Below are 19,687 nucleotides of genomic sequence, written 5' to 3'. Positions count from 1 at the left end.
GAGTACAGATTATTCAGGAAATCAAAATGTACAACTTGATCTACTATATAGATAAAACTTTGCACCCAAACAATTAAACTTCTAAAATTAAAATTATAGTGAATAGTTTACATAATCTGCAAGTAGGCTATAAAATTGGACACAGAGATCAGCACACCTGCTGTTATAATCCTTGTACTGAGCACAAAATTCCAGTTGTAGCCTTTAAAAGTTGGAAGTCCCCCTACAAACTGTGCAGGTACAAGAAATTAATTATGAGGGTAGCCCGGGTGGCTCAGCGGTTTAGCGCTGCCTTCAGCCCAGGGCGTGATCCTGGAGACCTGGGATCGAGTCCCACGTCAGGTTCCCTGCATGGAGCCTGCTTCTCCCTCTGCCTGTGTCTCTGCCTCTCTCTCTCTCTCTCTCTCTCTCTCCTCTCTCTGTCTCTCATGAATAAATAAATAAAATCTTAAAAAAAAAGAAATTAATTATGAATACCATCTACTTCAAGTTTCTTCCTTTCCAAATAAAATATTATCTAAGTGACTGGTTGGCCAAGCCTAACCACATTCCTATGCCTTAGCTAAAATTAGTTGCCTTTTAGGAGCAGGCTCCTATTGGAAGGCAATTCTTTCTGTATGTTTAGTGTTTCTACAGTGTTTTAGCATCCTGAGCAACAAAATTGACATGCTATAATTGTAGAAAATCTCTCTTCCCCCCCACCTCCATACTCCAGAACCATTTGCTCTTCAAATGTTATAGCTATAAAACCTGGAGCCATGTTCCCTTTTATGGTAAAGCCATTTGATTCTATTCAAAATGTATAAAACTTTCTCATCTCTCCTGGTGCCAAATGCTCACATTCTGGAATACAGACAACTCACCCCTTTAGGTGAATAGATTTGTTTACTTTACCGAATGAAAGATAATCTCTCTCTGTCTAGAGGGAAAGAGGGACAGATGTTTCAACTCCTATACAAACTCCAAGATTCATAATTTCAGAGTTGCTCTCCTTATGGTATTATCCTGTGGTGTATGCATGTATTACCATTTGGGTCTTACATGTTGCTCTGTGCAGCACAGAGTGTGAGGAAATGGCATTATCATGTGACTGTAAATGCTATTATTTTGCTATGAGTTATAAAGGCCTGATCTGATGCAGAACATACACACACAGACACATACGCATATCTTACAAGATGCGTAACATCTTGGATATTTTCAGTTTCTGGCTGAATAGGTTCAGTTTCATAACAATTGTATTTCTTAGATTATGAGAAATTATTTAATTTTGGCTTTTAGTAAAAACAAGTTTTATTGCTAGAAAATACACTAGATTAAAAATCATTAGATGCAGTAGCTATAAGATAAAATTCAACCATATATAATAAAAACTATCAAAGTGAAAATAAAGGATGACTTTTGGAATGGATAAAATATATAAACCAAATTCTAGAACAATCTAATTCTTAATATTGAAACACTAGAAGAATTCCCTTTAAAATAGGAACAAAATGCTTACATTCAGTGATTTACTGTTGGCCTTATTCAAAAAGAAATAAAGGTGTGAAGGCTAGAAAGGAGGAAGCAAAACTGCCATTATTCATAGATAATTAGATTCTATACTTAAATAATTCAATGTAAACTACCCATAAAATGCTAAAATCAATAAGAGAGCTTATTAATTTACTTCATATAAAATCAATACCTAAAAGACAATTACATTTTCATATACCAGAAGCAATTAGAAAATAAAAATTTTAAAGAAACCATTTGTAATATCACCCAAAACTACCTTATATCCAATACATCTAACTAAAGTATGTAAGCTATCCAGAAGAATATTATAATGTATATGTACATTATTTTTTTTAAACTTTTTTTTTATTTTATTATCTATGATAGTCACAGAGAGAGAGAGAGAGAGAGAGAGGCAGAGACATAGGCAGAGGGAGAAGCAGGCTCCATGCACCGGGAGCCCGACGTGGGATTCGATCCCGGGTCTCCAGGATTGCGCCCTGGGCCAAAGGCAGGTGCTAAACCGCTGCACCACCCAGGGATCCCTGTATATGTTCATTATAAAGAGTATAGCAAATGAAATTAATGTGTTCATGGGAAGAAGAAAATAATTATCTGCAGATTAAGTTTTAAAACTTATAAAATTTCACTTAACACTTAACCAGGTGAAATTTGCTAAGTTAATTCTAAAACCCACAAGGGAAAACAAAAGTCTAGTAATAGCCCAGAATATTTTGTGTTCAAAGAATTGGGTAGGAGAATTAATTTTATTGCAGATTTCTTATAAGGCCCTAGTAATTAAAAAAGTATAATGTTAGTGCAAAATAAAGAGTAGGCTTATTACAACAGAAAATAAAGCCTAGAGACTTAAGCATAAAAAGTAGATATACGACACTGGTGATATTGCAAAGTAAGTGAGAAAATTATAGACTGTGCAGAGACAACCAGTTATTCATTTAGGAAAAAAGATAACCCAATACGTACAAGCATCTGTGCACAAAGAACAATTTCAGTTAACATAAAGCTTGCATTTTGACTTGTTATTCCAATTGGAACCCTTTTGAGAATGATAAGATGTGATTACTAGACTGAACTCCAAAATGAGAGGTGTAAGTCCTGTCTCACGTGGGAAAACCGGGCCATAAATGTTCATTTAGTCTTCATTTGAAAACTGTGAAAAGCTTATGATTCTAAAAGTAAATTTGATTGAAGTCTATATGTTTATTTTCTCACTGAATCTCTGTGATCTAGATATTATTACAGATGAATTCAGAGATATTGCAGGTTTGGTTCCAATGATCACAGTGAAGCAAGTATCAATTAAAGGCAGTCAAATGAATTTTTTTGTTTCCCAGTATCTGTAAAGCAATATTTACATGGTAGCATAGTCTATTAAGTATACAATAGCCTTATGTCTAAAAAAATTTACATACCTTGACTTAAAAAAATACTTTATTGCTAAAAAATGCTAACCATTGTCTGAGTTTTCAACAAGTCTTAATTTTTTTTTTTACTGGTGAGCGGTCTTGCCTCTATGTTGATGACTGTTGACAGCTGAGGATGGGGCTAACAGTTGAGGTGACTGTGGCAACTTCCTTTTTTTTTTTTTTTTTTTGGCAACTTCCTAAGATAAGACAATGAAGTTTGCCATATCCATTGACTCTTCCTTTCACCAACTATTTCTCTGTAGAACACAATGTTGTTTGATAGCAATTTAACCACAGAATTTCTTCAAAATTGGAGTCAATCTTCTCAAACCTTGCCTGCTTTATCATATCAGTAATAATTCTAAATCCTTTGTTGTCACTTCAACAATCTTCATAGCTTCTTCACTGGGAGTAGATTACCTCTCCAGAAACCACTTTATTTGCTCATCCACAAAAAGCAACCCTTTGACCATTAAAGTTTTATCATGAGTTGCAGCAGTTCAAATAGAATGATAATGAAAAAGGTTGAAATATTGTTGAGAATTACCAAAATGTGATTACAGACACAAAGAGAGCAAATGTTGTTTGGAAAATGGTGTCAGTAGATGTGTTCGATATAGGGTTGCCACAAATCTTCAATTTGTGAAAAAACACAGTATCTGTGAAGCACAAAAAAGTGAAGCACAATAAAATGAGGTATTCTTGTATATTATCTTTATTTAGTCAAATAGGAACGATGTGTTTTTATCTGAGCTATAAAAGGAAGAAAGCACACATAGATCCATAAACATTTTAGAGAAGAATAAAACTGATAGCCTTAAGATTTCTTTGGTCTTGATCTTCCTTACAAATTAGGAGGTAAGTGTTTCCACAAGGTATAAAAATGACTATTTCAACAGAATTGAAAAGATAAAGAGTAGTCCTATAAAACAGGAGGTAATCATGAGTAAATGAGAATGGCAAACAAAATTGTGAGCAAAATAAAAAACTGAGTTTGGCCCATTTACATATTTTTAAAGCAATGTCAACAATTACCAATTGAGATAATTTTTAAGTATGACTGAAAAAATGCTGTAACTTTGTTTTTAGCTCATTTTTGGAAATATATTGGAGATAGCTAGGACATATAGGTTAGCTTTCTGTTTTTATATATAAACAGAAAACCAGTTGAAAATTAGAAGTAAATCTACCATTGTTAAATAAAAATACCCAGTTTCTAGATACATCAACTTCTAGATAAAAATGTCAGTTTCTACAACTTGTATGTCTATATTATGTGTATGGGGACAAATTCTTAATTGTTGATATGACAAATTGTTTTTCTGATGTTAATTTAATATTTAGGCTAGATTCAGTCTTTCTAATTGAATGAACAGATATTCAACATGAGACTAGTTTCTTTAGGCATTGACTTTAAGGCTGTAAAGTAAACAGATGAAACCTCTCACCTTTATCAAGTGTTGGATAGAAAATATCTAGTTCTGAAAAACAGATTGTCTTCTTGATGACTGATAAGATAAAGTCTGTGGAGAAATTTCAATCTAAAATAGAACCAGAGGATATAAAATGGGGAATCTCATGCATTCACCCTGAGGAAGACAAAATTTAAGGTCTAAGAGTCTGATTTTCCATAAATGCCCGATTTATAAGAAACTGTTAGCATTGGACATTTCTTTTAAAATATATTTATTTGTCTGTTTGTTTGTTTGAGAGAGAGAGAGAGAGCATGTGGGAGGAGGAAGGAGAAAGAATTTGAAGCAGACTCCACACTGAGCATAGAGCTCCATGTGGGGCTCCAGCTCAGGACCGTGAAATCATGACATGGGCCAAAACCAAGTCAGAAGTTCAATTGACTGAGCTATCCAGATACCCCTTCCATTTTCTTGAATGACGGGAGATTGATCAGAGGTTGTTTCATATAAAGCTTGGGAAGCTTTGCCAGAAGTACAAATGGTAAAGATGATTCAATATGGATTGGTTCCCCAGAGAGGACTGAATTGAGTTTTGTTTGCATGACTAGATTGATTGTGTCTGCTCAGGAAGTTTCCAACGGTGATCTGACTCTCCAAACTCTCTTTCCCGAACGCCTGGGTGGCTCCACAGTTGAGGGTCTGCCTTCAGCTCAGGGCGTGATCTCGGTATCCAGGATGGAGTCCTACAGAGGGTTCCCTGCAGGAAACCTGCTTCTCCCTCTGCCTGTCTCTGCCTCTCTTTCTCTGTGTCTCTCATGAATAAATAAATAAATATTTTTTAAAATATAAATAAATAAATAAACTCTCTTTCTTTCACATTCTCTGCCCATATATACAACCTACTCCAAACCCTCAATGGACTCACCCATAGCTTGCCCCAAATTGCAAGTCTTCTGTTATTCTCAAATAAACTCATCATTTTAAGCTTGCCTCAACTATTTACCTCTTCTCTTAAGTCAACTAGTCCAAATAATTTACAATATAAAATTAAACTTATGGTTTATGTAAAGTACATAAGGTACCTTAAAAACTGATGTTAACTAAGTTCTGCTTTGGTTCTTTAAGAAGAATAAAATGATTAAATAGTTTACTTATTATTTTAATATACTATAAAATTAGAAGTATGATGTTTTTCCTACCTATACATATATTAACTGATAATGTTATAATAAACTAAGGAAGGTATCTTCTTTAAAACATGTGATCCAGATGGAGCTAGAATACCAAGAGACTTCTTGGGACCAATTAAAACCACTGGTAAATACTGTGCATATTTTATGCTAGCTGTTAGAGAATGTAAATGGAGAGCTGATTATCATTTCAACTGAGAACATTACATAATGGCTCCATTGACTGTACTTACTTTCAGGATGTTCATGTTCAATTTAAGACATGCATTATCTTCACATAAAGTTCTTTGTGGCTTCAATCCTGCTATTGTAATGGACTTCTCTTACAAATGATTAAATTGCTCATATTTTTCAGCGAGCATTTAAGGTCACTAGAGTGCATTTGAGAAAGATTCTAATTCAAATAGACCAGTGACTCACTTCTAAAAAGGAAAAATTCATTCATTTATGGCTAGCAATCTGGATCCAATGCACTGATATTTTAAAGCAGACCAATATCAATTATTAAAGAGTATATTTCATATTAATCAATAATTCCTTAATATGCCTTTAGAAACTGGTTATAATTAAGTACAATTCTGATTAAGATCATGTGTGTATTTCCTCTGTCTTATAGTGTAGAATAACTAGCTTAGTTTTGTTCCTTTTTTTTTTCAAATGGATTTTGACCTTATAAAGAAAGTTATCGCTTCTTGAATTAGAAAAGGAAACTGAAAAAGCAGATATTATGAAAAATGTAAATTGTAACTATTGACATTTTAAAATCTATATGAGAAAGGATCACTTTTATCAACCTATTTTAATTATATGTATACTACCTTTTGCATTCTCTTCCCTTGTTACTATACAGAAATCTTTAAAATTTTTATATAAGGGGTACAGAAAATGCATATTACTCAAGATAAAGAAAGAGCTTGACAGCAGACCAATTTCCTTGAGCTTTGCGGTGCCTATTTCAACTCTGTAGAGACAGTAATCCAAGACCAGAAATGTTTGTTCTTTTTTTAAATCTTCGTTTAAAAGATTCATTTATATATTTCAGAGAGAGAGAGAGAGGGTGCATATGTGCGCATGTGTGGAGGGGCAGAGGGAGAGAATCTCAAACAGAATCCCCACTGAGTGTGGAGCCCAGTATGGGCTCATTCTCATGACCCTGAGATCATGATTGGAGCTGAAACTGAGAGTTTGATGCTTAATCCACTGAGCCACACAGGTGTCCACAGAAACGTACATTCTGAATCTGAAACTTTATGAAAATCCTTCTCAAGGATAAAAAACAAAACCTGCAGATGTGAAATGTGTACTGAAAAGACTATTTTGATAATCCTGGCATAAATAAATGAAATTTAAATGTGAGGGACTGAGGCACTTGGGTGGCTCAGTCTATTAAGTGTCAGCCTCTGCTTGGGTCCTGGGATTGAGTCCTGAACTGGGCTCCCTGCTTGGCAGGGCACCTGCTTCTCCCTCTCTCCCTGCTTATGCTCTCTATCTATGTCTAATGAATGAATTAATTAATTAACATCTTAAATGAGGGGGACTAATTTTTTGAATTCACATTTAATTTTATATTGAACAATAGAAATTCATATTTTTCACTGATTAGTAATTATGCAATTTCTTTAGTATTATGAGGAATATTTTCCCTTTTAAAGAAGGGCAAAGGATTCAGAAATTTTGAAGCAAATATCATGGCCTCTGTAACTATTCATAGATGCTTTCCAGGGAGTGGGTGAATAAAAATAAAACATCTCCCTGGTTGGAGTAGTGTCAAAAAGTTGCCAAGGGCTGATTCAAGGCATGAAAAGATGATGTGACAAAAATAAGTAGAGGAAGGGAGATGGGAAAAAGGTTAGGAAAAATTGCATCATAGCATTTTTTAGTGAACTTAAGAAGAAGCACCAGAACATACTAGATATGACATAACTGATCATTCCAAAGCTGAATGCGTATGTATAAGCAACAATAGTACAAAACCCAAAACAAGCACCAGATAGTCTCATCTGGTATTTGGAATTATTCTTTTAGTTTCAGACTTATCCTTCCTCCTCCTCCTCTCTTTGTCTCCTTTTCCCTCTTCTTTTCCTTCTTCTACCTTCACGTTAATCTCACATATAATTGGTGCTGTTATTTGCTCCTTGAAATTAAGTTTAACCCATGCATTTATAGCCTTCAATTTGGAGATAAAATAAAAAAGAGAAAATAGGTGTTGGCATGTTATCCGTATGTCTGATGCATTGTCAGTGTCTGAAATAGTGCCTGGCTCATAGCCACCATTCAATAAATATTTTCTGAGTGTATGAACTGTTTTGCCTGCTTCTACTCTTGCCCTTCTAAAATCTGCTCATCAACAAGGTACAAAACTATTGCGGCAAACATATCTTGAATCAGGGCATACAGTATTTTCTCCATAAATATTTGTTGACAATAAGTACTGAAAAATAATTGTGTCACTTCTTTATTGAAAAAAATCATAAATAGCTTTCTCAATGCTTCATGGCATGCAAGCCCGTGAATGCCCTTGAAGGTCTTGCCGTAGCCCACCTGTCCAGCCTCATTACTTTGTTCATTGCTTGCTGGAACCCACATTATCCTTCTGTTCATTTCAAATCTATCAGTTTCTGTTCTGTCCCCAGGGCTTACAAGTGTCATGTCTCTCAATCTCCCCTTCCCCTGCTCAATGGACTTCACTAATACATTAGCTCAGCTATTTTCTCAGTGTCATTCGAGCTTTTGTTCTCATCTCTACCTCAGAGAAGAGATTACTGGCTTCTTCATAGAAATTATTTCTAATGAATTCATATTATTTAATTATCTGTTTTGCTATCTTCTCTATAGATGTAAACTTCACATGCGTAGGTAACTTATCACCGAGATCCCAGCCTGTAGGTGCTTAATAAGGTTTTGCTGATTTGCATAATTAATCCATCTTCATTGTTGTTACAAAGGAATACATAGGTCTCTAATCCAATCCTTTACCTTGCCACCTGAATATCTGACACACTTGCCTTCTCAAGGACTCCACACTTTCCAGTAGCTATAATTTTTCTTATAATTCATTGTCATCTTAGACAATTGTCTTTGTTATACAGACATGCTCTAGAACTGCACCATCCAATCAGGCAGACACTAGCTACCTGAAGCTATTTAAAACAAATACAATAAAAAAAAAAATTCAGTTCCTCAGTCACAGTCACCACATTATAAGTATTTAGAAGCTACATGCAGCTAGTGACTGCTATATTGAACAGTGCAGTTCCACAGCATGTTCTAGATTATAAAATAGTTCCAGCATCACAGAAAGTTCTTTTGAGCAGTGCAGGCCAAAAGTCTCTCTTGATTCTACAATGTTTTATAGCTGACTCCCCATGTCTCCCAACATTTTTCACAGAAACATTTCTCCAAACAATTCTCTACTCTTCTTTTATAATACCTTAGTTATCTCCCATTTGATCTTTTAATTACAATAAAAATGAAATATTTTTAAAATTTAAAAATAGCATATTCTAAAGGACACTCATCTACCTTACCTTCCAGATTTGGCATTTATATGTGTATTTTTGTATCAGATATGATTCATATCAGAAATGCAAGGTTATATTATACCCCGCTCCTAACCTCTTTTTTTCTTAGAGCACTTATTTAAGAAAACTTGGAACTATAACTTCTTTCTCTCCCTCTTTGAGATGTAAATCTTCTCCTAGCCTCTTGCCAGTTTTTTCCTCTTAATTTTTTTTATTGAGATAAAATTGACATATAACATTGAAAAAGTTTAAGACATAAAATATGTTGAATTGATTGCAATATGATAAACTACTGTAGCATTAGCTAATACTTCTATCATGTCACATAATTATCACTACGCTTTTTTCTGGTGAGAACATTTAAGATCTAGTCTCTTTTCAACTGTGATGTTTAAATACAGTGATGTTGACTATATTCCCTATGCTATGCACTGGATTTCCAGAATTTAGTAATCTCCTAGTAGCCTCTTGCTAGTTTGACAACCAAGAAATGTCTTTGTCTTGGACCGGGCAATCAGCCTTTTCAAAGGCAAGGCTCCTATCTTTCAGTCCCTCTGAGGGGTGAGAAGCCTAACTTCAATAAGCTATAGTTAGCAAACACAGAAAGCCTATCACATTACCCAATTTCACCCCCTAACTTTGCCACTATCTCACCTGCATGCTTAAAAACTCTACCTGTGTTTGAACAGAGTTGAGTTTAATCTCTTTTACATATTGTAATTGTCTTGAGTCTCTATTGGAATAGTCTTGAATAAAGTCGCCTTTGCCAATTTAACTTACCCAGTGCAATTTTTCCTTGACAGAATATGTTGCACTGAAGTTTCCCATGCTTATATTTGTGCTTTTAGTTTTATGAAGTGTTTTCCCAATGAGAAGTTATGTTTTTATTAGTTCTTGAAAATTATCAGCAATATTTCTCTCAGTTATTGTCTTCCTGTCACTCCATTGTTTTTTCTTTGCCTTCCCATTAACACACATTGTCCTTCCCAATCCAGCTTTTAAGTACCTTTACTTATCTTTCCAGCACAGTTATGATTTACCATATCATTAATTCAATATCTTTACCAAACCTTAAAATAAATTTCATTTGAAATGAACACCGCATTTGTGCATTGTAATGGCTTTCTTTTTTTTAAATTTCATTCATTCATTCATTCATTCATTCATTTGCATCTCTGTGTGCATGTGTTAGATTTTTTTTATTCATATCCAAGCTAGATAATATGGCTAAATTCTTACTTAAAAGGTTGTTCAGTAAAGTTCCCACTTCTTGATCCTCATGGAATTTAACAGCACTTTTTGTTCTTCAGCCACTTTTTAAGATTAGGAAATCTGGCTTCAGTTGATAATATAGGCATAGGTGCTTTGTCTCTTTGCAACCACTTTTGGTCTCCTTTTCCCACCCCTTGCTTTAGGAAGTGTAATCCAACACAAATATTATCTTTCTACAACACCGCCAATGTGTATTTCTATTCTATTTCTGGAATACCGAGAAATTTATGTTGTTTTAGGGCTGAGGAAGAGCAGAAAAAGCTACCTTAGAATGTGTCACTTTCACAGGTGGATTATTTTGAGCTGAGGATATTCAGGACTCATGGGACTTAAGAACTTTGCACCCCTATAACCTGCTTGAAAGAATTTAGGTAGAGGGTCTATACCAGGAATAGAGCTTTTACTACCAGAGATAAGTTATTATATACCAAAGACTCATCTGCATGGAAGGGCATTTGTTTACCAAACATTTGCTTTCCTCAATTTCCTGTGAATTGTCTTCCTCTCTTTAAAGTCCCAGAGCCCTACCCCCTTTTCCTTAGCTCATCATGAAAAATGAATACCCTTCACCTGACTGCCAGGGAGATTCACATTTTTATGGGGCTCCAACATGTACAAAAATATGTCTTTCTTCAGTTAACTTGTCTTATGTCAACTTAATTATTAGACCAGCCAAAGAACCTAGAAAGGGAGAGTAGAAAGTTTTCCATCTCCACAGGGCTCATCAACATGAATTTATGTGTTGTTTTTTTCTCTTCCTATTTATCTAATAGTGCTGTTTGTTTGTAGAAAAGAATGCATCAAAATGTGAATTCTCTGTACCATGGTAACAGGAAGCCCATGAATTGAGTTTACATATTTATACTTCTCTGTTGGCTGAAGATTTACATCTTTATATTTTCAGTGAGTCTGAACTCTAAATTTACTGCCAACCGCCTTCTTGGTAACTCATTTGAATGTTTAATGGCCATCTTCAAGTTACAAATATCCAAATCAGAACTCCCAGTTTTTTCTATTTCAGTAAATAAAATGGTGTTACATTCCTGTAAACCCACATGGCAAAGAATGATCCCAGATTTCCTTTTCTACAACAATTCTTTCAAATCTAATACCTAGTCCTGATCTGTCCACCCTTTTCCATCTCCTTTGTTAAACTAAGCAACCGCTATTCACTTATTCTTTATCCTATCTCCTTATTTATGTCCTTCATAGCACTTACCTTTCTCTAAAACTGTCTTGCCTTGCATTTGTTTATGTATTCTCACTTGCTTATTAAAGTGTAAGTTCCTTAAATGTAGGTCATCATCCATTTTGTACATTGTTTACTTTCTGTGTGCAGAGCTGTGCCTGGCACATTGTACAAACTCAGTAAGGCTTGAGTGAATAAGTGAAAAATATCCACAAGAATCAGAGAGCTCAATTAGATTTTGAAGTCTGGTTTCCTGGTGCCACAGCCTACTTTTGTTTCCCTGCAATATACATTATGAAAAGGACTTAACAGTATACTTTCAGATTTTATAAATGCTTGGTTTTATATTTAAAGGAAAATCAACAACAACAAAAAAAGAAAATCAACTAAAAACTTCCATTACTATTTCATATCAATGGAAATTGTTAAGAGTTTAATTTCTTATATATCTTGTTTATTTCCTACAAAATACTATGATATTTAACTGTGCAGGTTTGCATCAGATGCCACCTTCAAACAACATGACTTTGAAAGTTGGTTGATCTCAAACTTTGATATAAATAAAAAATTTTATGGACCTAACTAAAATTTTATATAACCTGGCAACTCCTCTAAGTCTTTCTAAATAAATCTCAATAGGTTTTGATCTACTGAATACTTCTGTTTCTTCACCTATAAAATGGGTAAATACTTAGCAGCTGGAATTCATTAGAGTAGTAAATAAGATGATATATGCAAGTCCTTTGTCCAGTGTGCAGTGCATATGTGTGCTTGAAACTCTGCTATGATCACAAATTTTCTTAGAAGTTTTCAGTTTATCATATAGTACTCATTTAATGCCTAATATCTAGGAACCGATGCAAGCATAAGCAATAAATATTGAACTATGAATTCAAGGTTAGCTATTAATCAGAATTTTTTAAGCCCTTTAGGTTACACATGGGTCCCATTTGGATAATAGATTATACTTCACTTTTGAACTTGACTGATATAAATCTTAAAAGTGATTGTGAGTTGTTTATGAAGTACAATGTAACTCAAAAAATGATTTACAGCTTTTTTTAGGTTTATTGATATTTAAATGTGGATGCAAAATGTGTCTTTACTTCATAAATTTTTAAATAGCAGTCACATTGGAAAATGCTGATAAAAATTTACAACTTAAACTCCATCCGTCATCTCATTTTCATTCTCCATATCTTTGATGACAAATGTCTCTGTGTGTTATTGTACCTTTTGTCTTTCTACTGAATGTGCAATAAACAAGAATGCACAAATGGCCAGAACTTAGCTTCTACATATTATTTTTACATAAAAGAAACCAAGGCTACTGGAGAAGTGGTTGATTCCTATTCTGGGGAGTGGCCTTTTTGTACCAAGGAAGAGAGAAATGTTTATCTACCAATAATGTCACATCATATGACATAAGAATCAGCTTAAAAAGACATATAGTTGCCAATGTGGGAAAATTGAAGCATAAACATTTGCTTTAAAAAACATAGTAGAAGAAGAAAAGAAGGAAGGAAGGAAGGAAGGAAGGAAGGAAGGAAGGAAGGAAGGAAAAGAGAGAGAGAAAGAAGAAAGAAAGGAAAGAAAAAGAAAGAAAGAAAGAAAGAAAGAAAGAAGAAAGAAAGAAAAAGAAAGAAAGAAAGAAAGAAAAAGAAAGAAAGAAAGAAAGAAAGAAAGAAAGAAAGAAAGAAAGAAATAAATTATAACTTTAACAAATGTTTTATTATTCTTAATATTGTAATTCTGGAAAAGCCCCATTTCATCTGTTTTTTTTTTTTTTTTTTGTTCTTCTTTTCTTTATTAATGAGTTGAGATACACAAAGACTTAATAAAAAGTTACATAAAAGGCTCAAGCATCATCAAGACCCTCAGGCATCACTCCCATTTCACAACAATGGCCATCTGTTAATACCGGGTAGCAGAAGCTGTGCACTCACAGGTGCTCAACAATTCAAGTATCTTTCGTTCTATGTAAACCCAACATGGAATTTCTAACCCAGTGGGCTGCTAATGGAGGGAATCTGTCTGTGGCTCCAGATTTACTGTCACATGACTGAGGGGCCTTTGGGTCAGAGCTGCCATGTGTTAGTGGGTCACATCTCCCGGCAAAGTGAGATTGGCCACACTAGGCTACCAGGCACTCTGCACAGCAGACAACACAAGGTGGGGTCAAAGTCCTAATATAAACCATCCAAGTGACCTCCGTGCGTCAAAGCATAGGAAAAGTCAGTGGCTAGAGCCCCAGGCTATAGGGGTGGGGAAGATGGCTAAAATTACCTGTTGGATAGAAAAGTAGCCCTAGTTGGGGGTGTCAAAATTTGAGGAGGAGATTTGAGAGCACACAGTGGCAAAGGCATGGGGTGAGGGGATTTTAGGAAGCGTGTGTTTTGGGAGATGTAAAATTAGCACTATTTGGTGGTCTGGAAAACCAGTGGAAACACCAAAATGTCACCAAAGACACAAGTCCCATTGGACACCTCAAGTCATGGAGTAGCATGGCCAATGGGTATCCCAGCTGACCCTGCCACATGACCATGGAGAAGATATTGTACGGGGGATGCCCGAAGGTACACTCCATTCTGGCCTATCTGGAGGCCCACAATTCTCTAAAACATGAAGAACGGTCTTTGAAAAGTGTCCTCTGTCTCACCTATGGGGAACACAGGGTCATGGAAGCTGAAGCCTGACCCCTGACTCAGCAGAAGAAGGCCTTTCCTTAACCAGTTTCTCCTTCGAGCATTGTGGAGCTGAGCTGTGGGCTGACTGCAGGACAGATGTCCCGGAAGATAGGGTCGGGGTGGGCAGATGCACTGCCCCTGTTGAGGGAGGGACCAGAAGCAGATGGAACCCCTTTATTTGGTTACCTTCATTGCTAAGGGCTTCATTCTAGGTCAGCTGATCCGCCTCCAACAGGATCTCGTGCTGCCAAGAAGTTGCAGGCTCTGCAGACAGCAGGGAGCAGGGGCATGTGGTGGTCGTCTGTGCCCAGGAGCAGCTTTCCAGCAGTGGCTGCTCCCCTGTGCGCAGGGCTTCCCGCCACACTCCACCACTCCTTTGCGCAAAGCAACTCCATCCATACTTCTTCCCGCCTGTCTTGCTGCAGTCTCCTCATCCCCTTTGCACCCGCGGCTGTTGTGGACTCGGCTCAGAGGAGCAGAAGGGTCGGAAAGGGCCTTGTCCTGTGAGTGTTTAAAATGCCCATTAATATGATCGGATCTTGGGACACTCTGAAGTGCATGACCTGGAATGTTCTCTGTTCTCTTTCTTTTCAGGGTCAGGGGGAAAAAGGGCCATTTGGACAAACAAAGTTTGACTCTCCAATTAACCCAAGTCCCAATTATTTCATTTGACACAGAGTCGCTGGGCCCCCTGGTGCTGGTGATCTTGCTGAGTTAGGAACGCAGCACACTCTCAAAACCAGACAAGAATCCAGGTGTCTTGATGTCCAGTTGGGTGTTCACTTTCTCAGGGTTTCTTTCACCAAAGAGGAAGCCAGGCCACCTGTTAAGGATGCTCTAGTTTGCCTAGTGATCTGATCTGTAAATGGAAAATGAGGCCACTAGCCATGCTGCCTCATCTTCTGACCTTCTGTCAGGGGTGCACTGTTGTTGCTGCACCTTCACCCTCCCTGGCTGGGAAAATCCAGTCTTTGGATCACACCAGCAGCACCTGAGAGGGACGTGGCATCGTCAGGAAGCTGGGGGGAGATGACCCCTTATAGAAACATGACATGTGGGGGCCATGTCATCACCCCAACCTTTCTTTCTCCTCTGATTATGTTATAGTTAAGATCCAAGAAGCTAAGAAAAGTGTGTGCCAGAAAGGCAAGCTAATTGTAGGGTTGCAAATGCTCAGCAGGGTTTGCTCATTTACTGGGCTTTAAGGAGCAGTGGTCAGTGGACTCAGATGGAAAAGGCTTTGGGTCTTGGTGCTGTTTTTAGCAATAACAGTATTGGATCATTTTTGGTTGAGATTCAGCAAGAACTAGAGCCTTCTGGATGGCATCCACATGAGCCTACCGTGACGTGCTGAAACCTCCATGCCCGTGGGTTTGCATCCAAGAGGCACCAGGCAGTGCAGGTGGTGGGAAAGCAGGAAGAGATACATGCAGGAGAGCCCTCGGAGCACAGAGCTTGGTCCACATTGTCTGCAATGCAGACGAACGCTTTTGCAAAGCCAATCGGCTTAATTTCTCTATTTCCAGGATCATGAAAACCCCTCTTAAAACTGACATGCTCCTGCCAGCCTCTCCGCTCAGCAAAATACAATTCTGCTTCCTAATACCTGCAATCTCAAGCACAGTAAAACCTTCTGGGTGAACGTGTCTCTCTTCTCTCTGGTTTGGAGGCCATGAGTGGGGTGCTTCTCCCCAGGCCTCTGGCCACGAGTCTCTCCGTGCCCCCTCTTCCATGCTGAGCTGAGTTTTGGCACTGCAGGGGAAAACTCAGTTAAAAACAACAACAACAACAACAACAACAAAAAAAAAAAAAAAAAAAAAAAAAAAAAAAAAAAAAAAACAACAACAACAATATTCCAGACGTGGTCTCAGACAGGCCTGCTGAAGATACGAAGCTCTGCCAGTCAGTGGGCACAGACCCCTTTAATAAAATTATAATCACTAAAATAATTTAAAAATCTACAAGAGACACCCAAGCTCAGACTTTGGGCTGGGGGCAGGGGGGTGTGGGGGAATCGATCATGGCTTGTTTGGTACTCTGTCCATGGATCCTCGCCTCCACATCCCGCTGATACCGTGTACTTCAAAGCCACCACACAGCCACCCGGAGATGAGGGACAGCTGCTTTGAATCAACATGAGGGATGCTTGGATGCTGCTTCTGTTTCGTGTTGCTTCCCTGTCTCCTGTGAGACATGGGAAGGCCTGTGCCGTTCTGGCAAAGCCAGAGCCTACCTCCTCCCTGCCCGCCCTCCCTTTCTCCCTTCTCATGCCAGGTCCTCGGGCCAAGGGTCGTGGTTAGAAATGGTTTTCAGTGTGGTTAGGCAGTGGAGGGTCCCAAGGGCTGGCCGGTCCACGGTCACTGTCGCCAGGGCCTCAGGCCTGTCACAATATCACACACTGCAGTTTGTGGGTGCCGGTGGCCCGGTCTCCCCGCCATTTGGTTTTCTTCTTCTTCTTCTGGCTCTTTTCTGGAATCTGTTGCCTAATTGCCCTAACCAGGTCATGGAAGGCTTTGTCCACGTTGAGAGGTGGGTCCTTGGCACTGGTCTCTACGACGAATATTGTGTTTGGTGGCCTTTTCTTTTCCTTGCTCCCTGGTGATTTTCCTCAAATGCATCAGATCGACCTTGTTGGCCACGAGGATCATGGGGAATGACTCTCTGTCCTTGACACGCAGGCTGGGCTGGTGGAAGCGGTCCACGTGCTCGAAGCTGGCCTTGTCCGTGACCGAGTAAACGACGAGGGAGCCGTCCCCGTGCGCAGATACTGCTCCCGCCTGGCGCTGGACTCCTGCCGGCGTGTGCAGAACGCCCAGGACCGCCCACTGATTGCCGATCTCTGTGTTTCAGGTGGGAGTCTTCGATGGCGGGGTCATAGTCAGGCACAAGACCTTCTGGAAAAACTGGATGGCAAGGGCACTCTTGCCCACACCCCATCTCCCACCAGCAGCTTGTAGGTGGGGAGGCTGTCACTGCGGACGGCTCTGGTTGCCCTGTGTCTGGCAGGTCCGACCGCGCCGCACCCGGGGCTCCGGGCAGGCCGCCTGCTGCAGGTCCCCATTTCATCTGTAATCCAATATTTCTATTTTTATGAAACTATTTCAGAAAATCATTTTTCTATGATTTAGAATTTAGTAATAATTCAATGCTATTTGTGTTTATAAGTAACGTATAAAAATACATTTGACATTCAATAAATCTTAAGTATTTTTATAGTTCTGTATCTCAATATCATAAAAAAAAGAAATTTGAAAAAAAAGAAATTGAGATTGACTTCTTTTTTTTTTTTAAACTTTTCTTTTTTTTTTTTATTTTTTTATTTATTTATGATAGTCACAGAGAGAGAGAGAGAGGCAGAGACACAGGCGGAGGGAGAAGCAGGCTCCATGCACCGGGAGCCTGATGTGGGATTCGATCCCGGGTCTCCAGGATCGCGCCCTGGGCCAAAAGCAGGCGCCAAACCGCTGCGCCACCCAGGGATCCCGAGATTGACTTCTAAAATGGACTAAATATTTCAAATAAATATTATTTCTTAAACATACTTTATGCTGCCCACTTTCTTCTCTTCTCCAATTTGGTAAATAAAAAATATTAAAAAAAACAACATATGTTTGCTACATAAATCACACTGGCAAATATATATCTCAATATACTATATATATAATTTAAGCCTTTATGATGACTTTCACCTTTTCTGTAAATTCCAAATGCCCGATATAATGAAAAATTAAGGCCCTTCTTATATATTACTACATACGTAATGCTAATATGTTTTTATTTTTAAGGTGAGTCAACATTAAAATCTGGTTTAAATTATTATTTTTTTTTAATATTTTTTAAATTTTAATTTATTTATGATAGTCACAGAGAGAGAGAGAGGCAGAGACACAGGCAGAGGGAGAAGCAGGCTCCATGCACCGGGAGCCCGACGTGGGATTTGATCCTGGGTCTCCAGGATCGCACCCTGGGCCAAAGGCAGGCACCAAACCGCTGCGCCACACAGGGATCCCTGGTTTAAATTATTAATCAATTCACATTATTTTGAGACATTTTTTCAGCTATAAAGATAGACATGCATAATGCTTTATTCAAAAAATTTTATTAGCTTGAGTGTAAATGCCACGTTCCTATTCTAGCCAGCTAAATCCTAAAGGTCAGAGATTTCTTAAAATGCAAGATGGCTGCTCACATCTGAGACTATTCTATACTGTAATTTAGTACAAACTTTGGGTTAATATTAGAAACTGGAGATGTCTTCAGAGATCTCTAATTATGGCTGCCATACTTTAAACCTTTAAAATATTCAGCTTTCACAATATTCTAGTAGGTAATTTCTGAATGTCTTGTTACAAAATTTATTTGCCTAGTGTTGGTGTTGTTGAGAGTTGGGTTGGAAGAGAAATGAAAAAAAGAAAAGAAAAATAAAGAGCTGCCATGAGTTAGAATGTTTGAATATCATAAGTAAAACTAAGTCTCTTTTTGCCTTCTCCAGGTAACATTAAATTTGTTTCCTCATGTGTGGAGACAAGAACCAAGGCCCTTAAGCTGAGTTACATGACCAGTTAAATGTGAAATATTAAGAAGATGGAACAATTATAGAATATTCAAACTAGAAGGAAATAGAACCATATAAAACAGTTTATGAAGAAGGAAATAGAACCATATAAAACAGTTTATGAAGAAACAAACATTTTATCAGGGTACTCACTGTCTGAGTCTAGCCCATACTTTTCACGTAATTGTAGTCTTCATACTTTCTCTAGACACTTCATGGTATTTTCATTTACATATGAAAGAGAAATGCCTTGTATTATTAAAATACATTGGAGAAATGAAAATCATGCTTTCATGAACAATTCTTTGCACTTTTATTTAGTTTCATTGATAAATTCTTGGGATTACGGTTGGTCAAGTTATAAACTGAAGTATGTTTTTCTAAAGAATCACTAATTTAAAAAAAAAAGAATCACTAATTTTTTGCTGGATATTAGGAAAGCAATGGATAAACAGTGACTTCTTTAGGGTAGAACTGCTATTCTAATATATTTTACGTTAATGTTTATGAAATAATATATACTATCTTAAAATTAAAATTTTGAAAGTAACTCAGTAGAGATTCTTTTAAAGAAATACAAAGTGTTCTCTTTACCCCATATTCTAAAATATTAATGACCAGAATCTACTTATAAAGGAGAGGTCATGATTTGTGTTCTCTGCAGTTTCCAATAAAAGGAAATAAATAATTTCACTAATTCATGCTAACAGAGACACACAAATTTACTTAATTCACCTGATACACTTGCTTACTTTCTTTTTTAAAATATTTTATTTATTTATTCATGAGAGACACAGAGAGAGAGAGGGGCAGGCTCCAGAGACACAGAGAGACAGAGGGAGAAGCAGGATCCACACAGGGAGCCCGATGTGGGACTCAATCATGGGTCTCCAGGAACACACTCTGGGCTGAAGGCGGCGCCAAACTGCTGGGCCAC

General features: G+C 37.5%; 1 pseudogene; it reads right to left on the bottom strand.

Moving 5' to 3' along the window:
• Positions 1-16,380: 16,380 nt before the first annotated feature.
• On the bottom strand, positions 16,381-17,256 carry LOC121479367 (annotated as a pseudogene).
• Between the last annotated feature and the right edge of the window lie 2,431 nt (positions 17,257-19,687).

The sequence above is a fragment of the Vulpes lagopus genome, chromosome 20 (genome assembly GCF_018345385.1).
Source record: "Vulpes lagopus strain Blue_001 chromosome 20, ASM1834538v1, whole genome shotgun sequence".
NCBI lineage: Eukaryota > Metazoa > Chordata > Mammalia > Carnivora > Canidae > Vulpes > Vulpes lagopus.
Note: the sequence above shows the minus strand (reverse complement) of the source record. Positions and strands in the feature narration are given on the sequence as shown.